Here is a 16,462-nt window from a genome sequence, read left to right on the forward strand (position 1 = left end):
CCGAGGTATACAGTAAACCTGAAGTGAAGCATCGACATCTAAAACTGGACCCACAGGAGAGGTTCAAATCACAGAAAGATTGAGTGTCAGTCCTCTAGTACTTAAGTCGGGATTGTGCCTTTTGTATTAAATTCGGATGCAATTTCTGTGTTTCATCGTCAATAAGAAGGTCCAAGGGATACAGTAAACCTGAAGTGAAGCATCGGAATCTAAAACTGGACTCACAGGAGAGGTTCAAATCATAGAAAGTTAGAGTGTCAGTCCTTTTGTACTTAAGTCGGCATTGTGCCTTTTGTATTAAATTCGGATCCAATAGCTGTGTTTCATCGCCAATAAGAAGGTGCAAGGTATACAGTAAACCTGAAGTGAAGCGACGGAATCTAAAACCGGAATCTCAGGAGAGGTTCAAATCATAGAAAGTGAGAGTGTCAGTCTTCTTGTACTTAAGTCGTCATTGCGCCTTTTGTATTAAATTCCAATGCAAACTCTGTGTTTCATCGTCAATAAGAAGTTCCAAGGGATACAGGAAACCTGAAGTGAAGCATCGGAATTAAAAACTGGACCCACAGGAGAGGTTCAAATCATAGAAAGTGAGGGTGTCAGTTCTCCTGTACTTAAGTCGGCATTGTGCCTTTTGTGTTAATTTCGGATGCAAACTCTGTGTTTCATCGTCAATAAGAAGGTCCAAGGGATACAGTAAACCTGATGTGAAGCATCGGAATCTAAAACTGGACTCACAGGAGAGGTTCAAATCATTGAAAGTGAGAGTGTCAGTCCTCTTGTACTTAAGTAGGCATTGTTCCTTTATATGTTAAATTCCGATGCAAACTCTGTGTTTCATCGTCAATAAATAGGTCCAAGGGATACAGTAAACCTTATGTGAAGCATCGGAATCTAAAACTGGACTCACAGGAGAGGTTCAAATCATAAAAAGTTAGAGTGTCAATCCTCTTGTACTTAAGGCTGCATTGTGCCTTTTGTATTAATTTCGGATGCAAACTCTGTGTTTCAATGTCAATAAGAAGGGCCAAGGGATACAGTTAACCTGAAGTGAAGCATCGGAATCTTAAACTGGACTCACAGGAAAGGTTCAAATCATAGAAAGTTAGAGAGTCGGCCCTCTTGTACTTAAGTTGGCATTGTGCCTTTTGTATTACATTCGCCTGCAATTTCTGTGTTTCATCGTCAATAAGAAGGTCCGAGGTATACAGTATGCCTGAAGTGAAGCATCGAAATCGAAAACTGGGCTCACGGGAGAGGTTCAAATCATAGAAAGTTAGAGTGTCAGTCCTCTTGTACTTAATTCGGCATTGTCAGTTTTGTATTAAATTCGGATGCAATTTCTGTGTTTCATCGTCAATAAGAAAGTCCATGGGATACAGTAAACTTGAAGTGAACCATCAGAATCTATAACTGGACTCACAGGAGAGGTTTTAATCATAGTAAGTTAGTGTATCACCCCTCTTGTACTTAAGTCGGCATTGTGCCTTTTGTATTAAATTCGGATGCAATTTCTGTGTTTCATCGTCAATAAGAAAGTCCGAGGTATACAGTAAACCTGAAGTGAAGCATCGACATCTAAAACTGGACCCACAGGAGAGGTACAAATCACAGAAAGTTTGAGTGTCAGTCCTCTAGTACTTAAGTCGGGATTGTGCCTTTTGTATTAAATTTGGATGCAATTTCTGTGTTTCATCGCCAATAAGAAGGTCCAAGGGATACAGTAAACCTGAAGTAAAGCATCGGAATCTAAAACTGGACTCACAGGAGAGGTTCAAATCATAGAAAGTTAGAGTGTCAGTCCTTTTGTACTTAAGTCGGCATTGTGCCCTTTGTATTAAAGTTGGATGCAATTACTGTGATTCATCGTCAATAAGAAGGTCCAAGGCATACAGTAAACCTGAAGTCAGGCAACGGAATCTAAAACTGGACTCACTTGAGGGGTTCAATTATAGGTAGTTGGAGTGTGAGTCCTCTTGAACTAAAGTCGGCATTGTGCCTTTTGTATTAAATTCGGATGCAATTTCTGTGTTTCATCGTCAATAAGAAGGTCCTGGGTATACTGTAAACGTGAAGTGAAGCATCGGAATCTAAAACTGGACCCACAGGAGAGGTTAAATCAAAAAAGTTAGGGTGTGAGTCCTCTTGTACTTAAGTCAGCATTGTGCCTTTAGTATTAAATTCGGATGCAATTTCTGTGTTTCATCGTCAATAAGTAGGTCCAAGGGATACAGTAAATATGAAGTGAAGCATCGGAATCTAAAACTGGACTCACAGGAGTGGTTCTAATCATAAAAAGTTAGAGTGTCAGTCCTCTTGTACCTAAGGCGGCATTGTGCCTTTTGTATTAAATTCGGATGCAAACTCTGTGTTTCAATGTCAATAAGAAGGGCCAAGGGATACAGTTAACCTGAAGTGAAGCATCGGAATCTAAAACTGGACTCACAGGAAAGGTTCAAATCATAGAAAGTTAGAGAGTCGGCCCTCTTGTACTTAAGTCGGCATTGTGCCTTTTGTATTACATTCGCCTGCAATTTCTGTGTTTCATCGTCAATAAGAAGGTCCGAGGTATACAGTATGCCTGAAGTGAAGCATCGAAATCGAAAACTGGGCTCACGGGAGAGGTTCAAATCATAGAAAGTTAGAGTGTCAGTCCTCTTGTACATAATTCGGCATTGTCAGTTTTGTATTAAATTCGGATGCAATTTCTGTGTTTCATCGTCAATAAGAAAGTCCATGGGATACAGTAAACTTGAAGTGAACCATCAGAATCTATAACTGGACTCACAGGAGAGGTTTTAATCATAGTAAGTTAGAGTATCAACCCTCTTGTACTTAAGTCGGCATTGTGCCTTTTGTATTAAATTCGGATGCAATTTCTGTGTTTCATCGTCAATAAGAAAGTCCGAGGTATACAGTAAACCTGAAGTGAAGCATCGGAATCTAAAACTGGACTCACAGGAGAGGTTCAAATCATAGAAATTTAGAGTGTCAGTCCTTTTGTACTTAAGTCGGCATTGTGCCCTTTGTATTAAATTCGGATCCAATAGCTGTGTTTAATCGTCATTAAGAAGGTGCAAGGTATACAGTAAACCTGAAGTGAAGCGACGGAATCTAAAACCGGAATCTCAGGAGAGGTTCAAATCATAGAAAGTGAGTGTGTCAGTCTTCTTGTACTTAAGTCGTCATTGCGCCTTTTGTATTAAATTCCAATGCAAACTCCGTGTTTCATCGTCAATAAGAAGTTCCAAGGGATACAGGAAACCTGAAGTGAAGCATCGGAATTAAAAACTGGACCCACAGGAGAGGTTCAAATCATAGAAAGTGAGAGGGTCAGTCCTCTTGTACTTAAGTAGGCATTGTTCCTTTATATGTTAAATTCCGATGCAAACTCTGTGTTTCATCGTCAATAAAAAGGTCCAAGGGATACAGTAAACCTTATGTGAAGCATCAGAATCTAAAACTGGACTCACGGGGGAGGTTCAAATCATAAAAAGTTAGAGTGTCAATCCTCTTGTACTTAAGGCTGCATTGTGCCTTTTGTATTAAATTCGGATGCCAACTCTGTGTTTCTTCGTCAATAAGAAAGGCCAAGGGATACAGTAGACCTGAAGTGAAGCATCGGAATTTAAGACTGGACTTACAGGATAGGTTCAAATCATAGAAAATTAGAGTGTCAGTCCTCTTGTACTTAAGTCGGCATTGTGCGTCTTGTATTAATTTCGGATGCAAACTCTGTGTTTCATCGTCAACAAGAAGGTCCAAGGGATACAGTAAACCTGATGTGAAGCATCGGAATCTAAAACTGGACTCACAGGAGAGGTACAAATCATAGAAAGTGAGAGTGTCAGTCCTCTTGTACTTAAGTAGGCATTGTGCCGTTTATGTTAAATTCCGATGCAAACTCTGTGTTTCATCGTCAATAAGAAGGCCCGAGGGATACAGAAACCTGAAGTGAAGCATCGGAATCAAAAACTGGACTCACAGGAGAGGTTCAAATCATAGAAAGTGAGAGGGTCAGTCCTCTTGTACCTATGTCGGCATTGTGCCTTTTGTATGAAATTCCGATGAAATTTCTGTGTTTCACCGTCAATAAGAAGGTCCAAGGAATGCAGAAAGCCTGATGTGAAGCATCGGAATCAAAAACTGGACTCAGAGGAGTGGATGAAATCATAGAAAGTTAGAGTGTCCGTCCTCTTGTACTTATGTCGGAATTGTGTCTTTTGTATTGAATTCGGATGCAAACTGTGTGTTTCATCGTCAATAAGGAGGTCCACGTTTTACAGTAAACCTGAAGTGAAGCATCGGAATCTAAAACTGGACTCACAGGAGAGATTCAAATCATAGAAAGTTAGAGTGTTAGCCCTCTTGTACTTATGTCGGCATTGTGCTTTTTGTATTAAATTCGGATGCAATTTCTTTGTTTCATCGTCAATAAGAAGGTCAAGGGTATACAGTAAAACTGAAGTGAAGCAACGGAATCTAAAACTGGACCCACAGGAGTGGTTTAAATCATAAAAAGTTAGGGTGTGTGTCCTCTAGTACTTAAGTCGGCATTGTGCCTTTTGTGCTACATTCGGATGCAATTTCTGTGTTTCATCGTCAATAAGAAGGTTCAAGGTATACAGTAAACCTGAAGTGAAGCATCGGAATCTAAAACTGGACTCACAGGAGAGGTTCAAATCATTGAAAGTTGGCGTGTCTGTCTTCTTTTACTTAAGTCGGCATAGTGCCTTTTGTATTACATTCGGATGCAATTTCTGTGTTTCATCGTCAATAAGAAGGTCCAAGGTATACAGTAAACCTGAAGTGAAGCATCGGAATCTAAAACTGGACTCACAGGAGAGGTTCAAATCATAGAAAGTTAGAGTGTCAGTCCCCTTGTACTTAAGTCGGCATTGTGACTTTTGTATTAAAATCGGATGCAATTTCTGTGTTTCATCGTCAATAAGAAAGTTCAAGGTTTAAAGTAAACCTGAAGTGAAGCATCGGAATCTAAAACTGGACTCACAGGAGAGGTTCAAATCATAGAAAGTTAGAGTGTCAGTCCCCTTGTACTTAAGTCGGCATTGTGCCTTTTCTATTATATTCGGATGCAATTTCTGTGTTTCATCGTCAATAAGAAGGTCCAAGGGCTACAGTAAACCTGAAGTGAAGCATCGGAATCTAAAACTGGACTCACAGGAGAGGTTCTAATTATAGAAAGTTAGAGTGTCAGTACACTTGTACTTAAGTCGGCATTGTGCCTTTTGTATTAAATTCGGATGCAATTTCTGTGTTCCATCGTCAGTAAGAAGGTCCCAGGTATACAGTAAACCTGAAGTGAAGCATAGGAATCTAAAACTGGGATCACAGGAGAGGTTCAATTATAGAAAGTTAGAGTGTCAGTCCTCTTGTACTTAACTCGGCATTGTGCCTTTTGAATTTAATTCGGATGCATTTTCTGTGTTTCATCGTCAATAAGAAAGTCCAACGTACACAGTATACCTCAAGAGAAGCATTGGAATATAAAACTGGACTCACATAAGAGGTTCAAATCATAGCAAGTTAGAGTGTTAGTCCTCTTGTACCTAAGTCGGCATTGTGCCTTTTGAATTTAATTCCGACGCAATTTCTGTGTTTCATCGTCAATAAGGAGGTCCAAGGTATACAGTAAACCTGAAGTGAAGCATCGGAATCTAAAACTGGTCTCACAGGAGAGGTTCAAATCATAGAAAATTAGAGTGTCAGTCCTCTTGTAATTAAGTCGGCATTGTGAATTTTGTATTAAATTCGGACGCAATTTCTGCGTTTAATCGTCAATAAGAAGGTCCAAGGGATACAGTAAACCTGAAGTGAAGTATCGGAATCTAAAACTAGACTCACAGGAGAGGTTCAAATCACAGAAAATGAGACTGTCAGTCCTCTTGTACTTAAGTCGGCATTGTGCATTTTGTATTAAATTCGGATGCATTTTCTGTGTTTCATCGTCAATAAGAAGGTCCAGGGTATACAGTAAACCTTAAGTGAAGCATCGGAATCTAAAACTGGACCCACAGGAGAGGTTTAAATCATAAAAAGTTAGGGTGTGTGTCCTCTTGTACTTAAGTCGGCATTGTGCCTTTTATGCTACATTCGGATGCAATTTCTGTGTTTCGTCGTCAATAAGAAGGTCCAAGAGATGCAGTAAAACTGAAGTGAAGCATCGGAATCTAAAACTGGACTCACAGGAGAGGTTCAAATAATAGAAAGTTAGAATGTCAGTCCTCTTGTACTTAAGTTGGCATTGTGCTTTTTTATTACATTCGGATGCAATATCTGTGCTACATGTTCAATAAAAAGGTCCAAGGTTTAAAGTAAACCTGAAGTGAAGCATCGGAATCTAAAACTGGACTCACAGGAGAGGATCAAATCATAGAAAGTTAGAGTGTCAGTACACTTGTGCTTAAGTCGGCATTGTGCCTTTTGTATTAAATTCGGATGCAATTTCTGTGTTTCATCGTCAGTAAGAAGGTCCCAGGGATACAGTAAACCTGAAGTGAAGCATAGGAATCTAAAATTGGGCTCACAGGAGAGGTTCAATTATAGAAAGATAGAGTGTCAGTCCTCTTGTACTTAAGTCGGCATTGTGCTTGTTGAATTTATTTCCGATGCAATTTCTGTGGTCCTTCGTCAATAAGAAGGTCCAAGGTATACAGTAAACCTGAAGTGAAGCATCGGAATATAAAACTGGACTCACTGGAGAGGTTCAAATCATAGAAAGTGAGACTGTCAGTCCTCTTGTACTTAAGACGGCATTGTGCCTTTTGTATAAAATTCGGATGCAATTTCTGTGTATCGTCGTCTATAAGAAGGTCCAAGGGATGCAGTAAACCTGAAGTGAAGCATCGGAATCTAAATCTGGACTCACAGCAGAGGTTCAAATAATAGAAATTTAGAGTGTCAGTCCTCTTGTACTTAGGTCGGCATTGTGCCTTTTGTATTAAATTTGGATGCAATTACTGTGTTTCATCGTCAATAAGAAAGTGCAAGGTATACAGTAAACCTGAAGCGAAGCATCGGAATCTAAAACTGGACTCACAGGAGAGGTTCAAATCATAGAAAGTGAGACTGTCAGTCCTCTTGTACTTAAGACGGCATTGTGCCTTTTGTATTAAATTCGGGTGCAATTTCTGTGTTTCATCGTCAATAAGATGTTCCAAGGGATACAGTAAAACTGAAGTGTAGCATCGGTATCAAAACTGGACTCACAGGAGAGGTTCAAATCATAGAAAGTGAGAGCGTCAGTCCTCTTGTACTTTAGTCGGCATTGTGCCCTTTGTATTAAATTCCAATGCAAACACTGTGTTTCTTCGTCAATAAGAAGTTCCAAGGGATACAGTAAACCTGAAGTGAAGCATCGGAATCTAAAGCTGGACTCACAGGAGAGGTTCAAATCGTAGAAAGTGAGAGTGTCAGTTCTCTTGTACTTAAGTCGGCATTGTGCCTTTTGTATTAAATTCGGATGCAATTTCTGTTTTTCATCGCCAATAAGAAGGTGGAAGGTATACAGTAAACTTGAAGTGAAGCTTCGGATCTAAAACTGGACTCACAGGAGAGGTTCAAATCATAGAATGTGAGAGTGTCTGTCCTCTTGTACTTAAGTCGGCATTGTGCCTTTTGTATTAAATTCGGATGCAATTTCTTTGTTTCATCGTCAATAAGAAGGCCAAGAGGTACAGTAAACCTGAAGTGAAGCATCGGAATCTTAAACTGGACTCACAGGAGAGGTTCAAATCATAGAAAATTAGAGTGTCAGTCCTCCTGTACTTAAGTCGGCATTGTGCCTTTTGTATTAAATTCGGATGCAATTTCTGTGTTTCATAGTCAATTAGAAGGTCCAGGGTATACAGTAAACCTAAAGTGAAGCATGGGCATCTAAAACTGGACTCAAAGGAGTGGTTCAAATCATAGAAAGATAGAGTGTCAGTCCTCTTAAACTTATGTCGGCATTGTGAATTTTGTAGTAAATTCGGATGCAATTTATGGGCTTCATCGTCAATAAGATAATCCAAGGTATACAGTAAACCTGAAGTGAATCATCAGAATCTAAAACTGGACTCACAGGAGAGGTTTAAATCATAGAAAGTTAGGATGTGAGTCCTCTCGTACTTAAGTCGGCATTGTGACTTTTGTGTTAAATTCCGATGCAATTTCTGTGTTTCATCGTCAATAAGAAGGTCCAAGGTATACAGTAAACCAGAAGTGCGGCATCGGAATCTAAAACTGAACTCACAGGAGAGGTTCAAATCATAGAAAGTTAGAGTGTCAGTCCTCTTGTACTTAAGTCGGCATTGTGGTTATGTATTACATTCGGATGCAATTTCTGTGCTACATCGTCAATAAGAAGGTCCAAGGTATAAAGTAATCCTGAAGTGAAGCATCGGAATCTAAAACTGGACTCACAGGAGAGGTTTAAATCATAGAAAGTTATAGTGTCAGTCCTCTTGTATTTAAGTCGGCATTGTGCCTGTTGAATTAAATTCCGATGCAATTTCTGTGTTCCTTCGTCAATAAGAAGGTCCAAGGTATACGGTAAACCTGAAGTGAAGCATCGGAAACTAAGACTGGACTCACAGGAGTGGTTCAAATCATAGAGAGTGAGAATGTCAATCCTCTTGTACTTAAGTCGGCATTGTGCCTTTTATATTAAATTCCGATGCAAACTCTGTGTTTCATCGTCAATAGGTAGGTCCAAGGTATACAGTAAACCTGAAGTGAAGCAACGGAATCTAAAACTGGACTCACAGCAGAGGTTCAAATCATAGAAAGTGAGAGTGTCAGTCCTCTTGTACTTAAGTCGGCATTGTGCTTTTTGGATTAAATTCCGATGCAATATCTGTGTTTCATCGTCAGTAAGAAGGTCCAAGTGATACAGTAAACCTGAAGTGAAGCATCGGAATCTAGAACTGGACTCACAGGAGAGGTTCAAATCATAGAAAGTTAGAGTGTCAGTCCTTTTTACTTAAGCCGGCATTGTGCCTTTTGTATTAAATTCGGATGCTATTTCTGTGTTTCATCGTCAATAAGAAGGTCCAACGGATACAGTAAACCTGAAGTGAAGCATCGTAATCTAAAACTGGACTCACAGGAGAGGCTCAAATCATAGAAAGTTAGAGTGTCAGTACACTTGTACTTAAGTCGGCATAGTGCGTTTTGTGTTAAATTCCAATGCAAACTCTGTGTTTCATCGTCAATAAGAAGTTCCAAGGGATACAGTGAACCTGAAGTAAAGCATCGGAATCTAAAACTGGACTCACAGGAGAGGTTCAAATCATAGAGAGTGAGAGTGTCAGTCCTTTTTTTACTTAAGTCGGCATTGTGCCTTTTATATTAAATTCCGATGCAAACTCTGTGTTTTATCGTCAATACGAAGGTCCAAGGGGTAAAGTAAACCTGAAGGGAAGCATCGGAATCTAAAACTGGATTCACAGGAATGGTTCAAATGATAGAAAGTTAGAGTGTCAGTCCTCTTGAACTTAAGTCGGCATTGTGCCTTTTGTATCAATTTCGGATGCAGTTTCTGTGTTTCATCGTCAATAAGAAGTTCCAAGGGATACAGTAAACCTGACGTGAAGCATCGGAATCTAAAACTGGGCTCACAGGAGAGGTTCAAATCATAGAAAGTGAGGGTGTCAGTTCTCTTGTACTCTAGTCGGCATTGTGCCTTTTGTATTAAATTCCGATGCAATTTCTGTGTTTCATCGTCAATAAGATGGTGCAAGGTGTACAGTAAACCAGAAGTGAAGCATCGGAATCTAAAACTGGACTCACAGGAGAGGTTCAAATCATAAAAAGTGAGAGTGTCAGTAATCTTGTACTTAAGTCGGCATTGTGCCTTTTGTATTAAATTCGGATGCAATTTCAGTGTTTCATCGTCAATAAGAGTGTCCAAGGGATAAAGTAAATATGAAGTGAAGCATCGGAATCTAAAACTGGACGCACAGGAGTGGTTCTAATCATAGAAAGTTAGAGTGTTAGTCTTCTTGCACTTAAGTCGGCTTTGTGCCTTTTGTATTAAATTCGGATGCAAACTCTGTGTTTCATCGTCAATAAGAAGGTCCAACGGATACAGTAAACCTGAAGTGAAGCATCGTAATCTAAAACTGGACTCACAGGAGAGGCTCAAATCATAGAAAGTTAGTGTGTCAGTACACTTGTACTTAATTCGGCATTGTGCCATTTGTACTAAATTATTAAATTCGGATGCAATTTATGTGTTTCATCGTCAATAAGAAGGTCCAAGGTATACAGTAAACCTGTAGTGAAGCATCGGAATCTAAAACTGGACTCACAGGAGAGGATCAAACCATAGATAGTTAGAGTGTCAGTCCTCTTGTACTTAAGTCGGCATTGTGCCTTTTGTATTAAATTCGGTTGCAATTTCTGTGTATCATCGTCAATAAGAAGTTATAAGGGGTAAAGTAAACCTGAAGGGAAGCATCGGAATCTAAAACTGGACTCACAGGAGAGGTTCAAGTCATAGAAAGTGAGAGTGTCAGTCCTCTTGTACTTAAGACGGCACTGTGCTTTTTGTATTAAATTCCGATGCAATTTCTGTGTTCATCGTCAATAAGAAGGTCCAAGGGATACAGAAAACCTGAAATGAAGCATCGGAATCAGAAACTGGACTCACAGGAGAGATTCAAATCATAGAAAGTGAGAGTGTCAGTCCTCTTGTACTTAAGTCGGCATTGTGCCTATAGTATTAAAATCGGATGCAGTTTCTGTGTTTCATCGTCAATAAGAAGGTCCAAAGGATACAGTACCCCTGAAGTGAAGCATCGGAATCTAAAACTGGACTCACAGGAGAGGTTCGAATCATAGAAAGTGAGAGTGTCAGTCCTCTTTTACCTAAGTCGGCATTGTGCCTTTTGTATTAAATTCGGATGCAATTTCTGTGATTCATCGTCAATAAGAAGGTCCAAGGTATACAGTAAACCTGAAGGTAAGCATCGAAATCGAAAACTGGACTCACAGGAGAGGTTCAAATCATAGAATGTTAGAGTGTCAGTCCTCTTGTACTTAATTCGGCATTGTCTCTTTTGTATTAAATTCGGATGCAATTTCTGTGTTTCATCGTCAATAAGAAGGTCCAAGGGATACAGTAAACCTGAAGTGAAGCATCGGAATCTATAACTGGACTCACAGGAGAGGTTTTAATCATAGAAAGTTAGAGTATCAGCCCCTATGTAGTTAAGTCGGCATTGTGCCTTTTGTATTAAATTCGGATGCAATTTCTGTTTCATCGTCAATAAGAACGTCATAGGTATACAGTAAACCTGAAGGGAAGCATCGAAATCTGAAACTGGACTCACAGGAGAGGTTCAAATCATAGAATGTTTGAGTGTCAGTCCTCTAGTACTTAAGTCGGGATTGTGCCTTTTGTATTAAATTCAGATGCAATTTCTGTGTTTCATCGTCAATAAAAAGGTCCATGGGATACGGTAAACCTGAAGTGAAGCATCGGAATCTAAAACTGGACTCACAGGAAAGGTTCAAATGATAGAAAGTTAGAGTGTCAGTCCTCTTGAACTTAAGTCGGCATTGTGCCTTTTGTATTAATTTCGGATGGAATTTCTGTGTTTCATCGTCAATAAGAAGTTCCAAGGGATACAGTAAACCTGACGTGAAGCATCGGAATCTAAAACTGGGCTCACAGGAGAGGTTCAAATCATAGAAAGTGAGGGTGTCAGTTCTCCTGTACTCTAGTCGGCATTGTGCCTTTTGTATTAAATTCCGATGCAATTTCTGTGTATCATCGTCAATAAGTAAGTCCAAAGGATACAGTACACAGGAAGTGAAGCATCGGAATCTAAAACTGGACTCACAGAAGAGGTTCAAATCATAGAATGTGAAAGTGTCAGTCCTCTTGTACTTAAGTCGGAATTGTGCCTTTTGTAATGAATTCGGATGCAAACTCTGTGTTTCATCGTCAATAAGAAGGTCCAAGTTATACAGTAAACCTGAAGTGAAGCATCGGAATCTAAAACTGGACTCACAGGAAAGGTTAGAATCATAGAAAGTTAGAGTGTCAGCCGTCTTGTACTTAAGTCGGCATTGTGCCTTTTGTTTTAAGTTCGGATGCAATTTCTGTGTTCCATCGTCAATATGAAGGTCCGAGGTATACCGAAAACCTGAAGTAAAGCATCGAAATCGCAAACTGGACTCACAGGAAAGGTTCAAATGATAGAAAGTTAGAGTGTCAGTCCTCTTGTACATAAGTCGGCATTGTGCCTTTTGTATTAATTTCGGATGCAATTTCTGTGTTTCATCGTCAATAAGAAGTTCCAAGGGATGCAGTAAACCTGAAGTGAAGCGTCGGAATCTAAAACCGGAGTCACAGGAGAGGTTCAAATCATTGAAAGTGAGAATGTCAGTCCTTTTGTACTTAAGTCCGTATTGCGCCTTTTGTATTAAATTCCAATGCTAACTCTGTGTTTCATCGTCAATAAGAAGTTCCAAGGGATACAGTAAACCTGACGTGAAGCATCGGAATCTAAAACTGGACTCACAGGAGAGGTTCAAATCATAAAAAGTGAGAGTGTCAGTCCTCTTGTACTTAAGTCGGCATTGTGCCTTTTGTATTAAATTCGGATGCAATTTCAGTGTTACGTCGTCAGTAAGAAGGTCCAAGAGATAAAGTAAATATGAAGTGAAGCATCGGAATCTAAAACTGGACGCACAGGAGTGGTTCTAATCATAGAAAGTTAGAGTGTCAGTCTTCTTGTACTTAAGTCGGCTTTGTGCCTTTTGTATTAAGTTCGGATGCAAACTCTGTGTTTCATCGTCAATAAGAAGGGCCAAGGGATACAGTAAACCTGAAGTGAAGCATCGGAATCTAAAACTGGACTCACAGGAGATGTTCAAATCATAGAAAGTGAGAGTGTCAGTCCTCTTGTACCTTAGTCGGCATTGTGCCTTTTGTATTAAATTCCGATAAAATATCTGTGTTTCAGCGTCAATGAGAAGGTCCAAGGGATACAGGAAACCTGAAGTGAAGCATCGGAATCTAAAACTGGACTCACAGGAGAGGTTCAAATCATAGACAGTGAGAATGTCAGTCCTCTTGTACTTAAATCGGCATTGTGCCTTTTGTATTAAATTCGGATGCAATTTCTGTGTATCATCGTCAATAAGTAAGTCCAAAGGATACAGTACACCGGAAGTGAAGCATCGGAATCTAAAACTGGACTCACGGGAGAGGTTCAAATCATAGAAAGTGAAAGTGTCAGTCCTCTTGTACTTATGTCGGAAATGTGCCTTTTGTATTGAATTCGGTTGCAAACTCTGTGTTTCATCGTAAATAAGAAGGTCCAAGTTATACAGTAAACCTGAAGTGAAGCATCGGAATCTAAAACTGGACTCACAGGAGAGGTTCGAATCATAGAGAGTTAGAGTGTTGGCCCTCTTGTACTTAAGTCGGCAGTGTGCCTTTTGTTTTAAGTTCGGATGCAATTTCTGTGTTCCATCGTCAATAAGAAGGTCCGAGGTATACAGTAAACCTGAAGTGAAGCATCGAAATCGAAAACTGAACTCACAGCAGCGGTTCAAATCAGAGAAAGTAAAAGTGTCAGTCCTCTTGTACTTAATTCGGCATTGTCACTATTGTATTAAATTCGGGTGCAATTTATGTGTTTCATCGTCAATAAGAAGGTCCGAGGGATACAGTAAACCTGAAGTGAAGCATCGGAATCTATAACTGGACTCACAGGAGAGGTTTTAATCATAGAAAGTGAGAGTGTCAGTCCTCTTGTACTTAAGTCGGCATTGTTCCCTTTGTATTAAATTCGGATGCTATTACTGTGTTTCATCGTCAATAAGGACGTCCTAAGTATACAGTAAACCTGAAGTGAAGCATCTGAATCTAAAATTGTACTCACAGGAGAGGTTCAAATAATAGAAAGTGAGACTGTCAGTCCTCTTGTACTTAAGTCGGAATTGTGCCTTTTGTATAAAATTCGGATGCAATTTCTGTGTTTCATAGTCAATAAGAACTTCCAAGGGATACAGTAAACCTGAAGTGAAGCATCGGTACCAAAACTGGACTCACAATAGAGGTTCAAATCATAGAAAGTGTGAGTGTCAGTCCTCTTGTACTTAAGTCGGCATTGTGCATTTCGTATTAAATTCCAAAGCAAACTCTGTGTTTCATCGTCAATAAGAAGTTCCAAGGGATACAGTAAACCTGAAGAGAAGCATCGGAATCTAAAACTGGTCTCACAGGAGAGGTTCAAATCATAAATAGTGAGAGTGTCAGTCCTCTTGTACTTAAGACGGCATTGTGCCTTTTGTATTAAATTCGGATGCAATTTCAGTGTTTCGTCGTCAGTAAGAAGGTCCAAGGGATAAAGGAAATATGAAGTGAAGCATCGGAATCTAAAACTGGACGCACAGGAGTGGTTCTAATCATAGAAAGTTAGAGTGTCAGTCTTCTTGTACTTAAGTCGGCTTTGTGCCTTTTGTATTAAATTCGGATGCAAACTCTGTGTTGCATCGTCTATAAGAAGGTGCAAGGGATACAGCAAACATGAAGAGAATCATCGGAACCTAAAACTGGACTCACAGGAGAGGTTCAAATCATAGAAAGTGAGAGTGTTAGTCCTCTTGTACTTAAGTCGGCATTGTGCCTTTTATATTAAATTCCGATGCAAACTCTGTGTTTCATCGTCAATAAGAAAGTCCTAGGGATACAGTAACCCTAAAGTGAAGCATCGGAATCTAAAACTGGACTCACAGGAGAGGTTTAAACATCGAAAGTGAGAGTGTCAGTCCTCTTGTACTTAAATCGGCATTGTTCCTTTTGTATTAAATTCGGATGCAATTACTGTGTTTCAGTGTCAATAAGAAGGTCCAAAGGATACAGTACACCTGAAGTGAAGCATCGGAATCTATAACTGGACTCACAGGAGAGGTTCAAATCATAGAAAGATAGAGTGTCACTCCTCTTGTACTTAAGTCGGCATTGTGACTTTTGTATTAAATTCGGATGCTAATTCTGTGTTTCATCGTCAATAAGAAGGTCCGAGGGATACAGTAAACCTGAAGTGAAGCATCGGAATCTAAAACTAAACTCACAGGTGAGGTTCAAATCATAGAAAGTTAGAGTGGCAGTCCTCTTGTACTTAAGTTTGTATTGTGCCTTTTGAGTTAAATTCGTATGCAAACTCTGTGTTTCATCGTCAATAAGAAGGTCCAAGTAATACAGTAAACCTGAAGTGAAGCATCGGAATCTATAACTGGACTCACAGGAGAGGTTCAAATCATAGAAAGATAGAGTGTCACTCCTCTTGTACTTAAGTCGGCATTGTGACTTTTGTATTAAATTCGGATGCTATTTCTGTGTTTCATCGTCAATAAGAAGGTCCGAGGTATACAGTAAACCAGAAGTGAAGCCCCGAAATCTAAAACTGGACCCACAGGAGAGGTTCAAATCATAGAAAGTGAGAGTGTCAGTCCTCTTGTACTTAAGTCGGCATTGTGCCTTTTGGATTAAATTCGGATGCAATTTCTGTGTTTCATCGTCAATAAGAAGTTCCAAGGGATACAGTAAACCTGAAGTGAAGCATCGGAATCTAAAACTAAACTCACAGGTGAGGTTCAAATCATAGAAAGTTAGAGTGGCAGTCCTCTTGTACTTAAGTCGGCATTGTGCGTTTTGTATTAAATTCGGATGCAAACACTGTGTTTCATCGTCAATAAGAAGGTCCAAGGGATACAGCAAACCTGAAGTGAAGCATCGGAATCTAAAACTGGACTCACAGGAGAGGTTCAAATCATAGAAAGTGTGAGGGTCACTCCTCTTGTACTTACGTCGGCATTGTGCCTTTTATAATTAATTCCGATGCAAACTCTGTGTTTCATCGTCAATAAGAAGGTCCACGGGATACAGTAAACCTGAAGTGAAGCATCGGAATCTAAAACTGAACTCACAGGAGAGGTTCAAACATAGAAAGTGAGAGTGACAGTCCTCTTTTACTTAAGTCGGCAATGTGCCTTTTGTATTAAATTCGGATGCAATTTCTGTGTTTCATCGTCAATAAGAATATCCAAGGTACACAGTAAAACTCATGAGAATCATCGGAATCTAAAACTGGACTCACAGGAGAGGTTCAAATCATAGAAAGTTAGCGTGTCAGTCCTCTTGTACATAAGTCGGCATTGTGCCTTTTGTATTACATTCGGATGCAGTATCTGTGTTCCATCGTCAATAAGAAGGTGCAAGGTATACAGTAAACCTGAAGCGAAGCATCGGAATCTAAAACTGGACTCAAAGGAAAGGTTCAAATCATAGAAAGTTAGAGTGTCAGTCCTCTTGTACTTCAGTCAGCATTGTCCCTTTTGTATTAAATTCGTATGCAAACTCTGTGTTTCATCGTCAATAAGAAGGTCCATGGGATACTGTAAACCTGAAGTGAAGCATCGGAATCTAAAACTGTACTCA

The sequence above is a fragment of the Schistocerca americana genome, chromosome 3 (genome assembly GCF_021461395.2).
Source record: "Schistocerca americana isolate TAMUIC-IGC-003095 chromosome 3, iqSchAmer2.1, whole genome shotgun sequence".
NCBI lineage: Eukaryota > Metazoa > Arthropoda > Insecta > Orthoptera > Acrididae > Schistocerca > Schistocerca americana.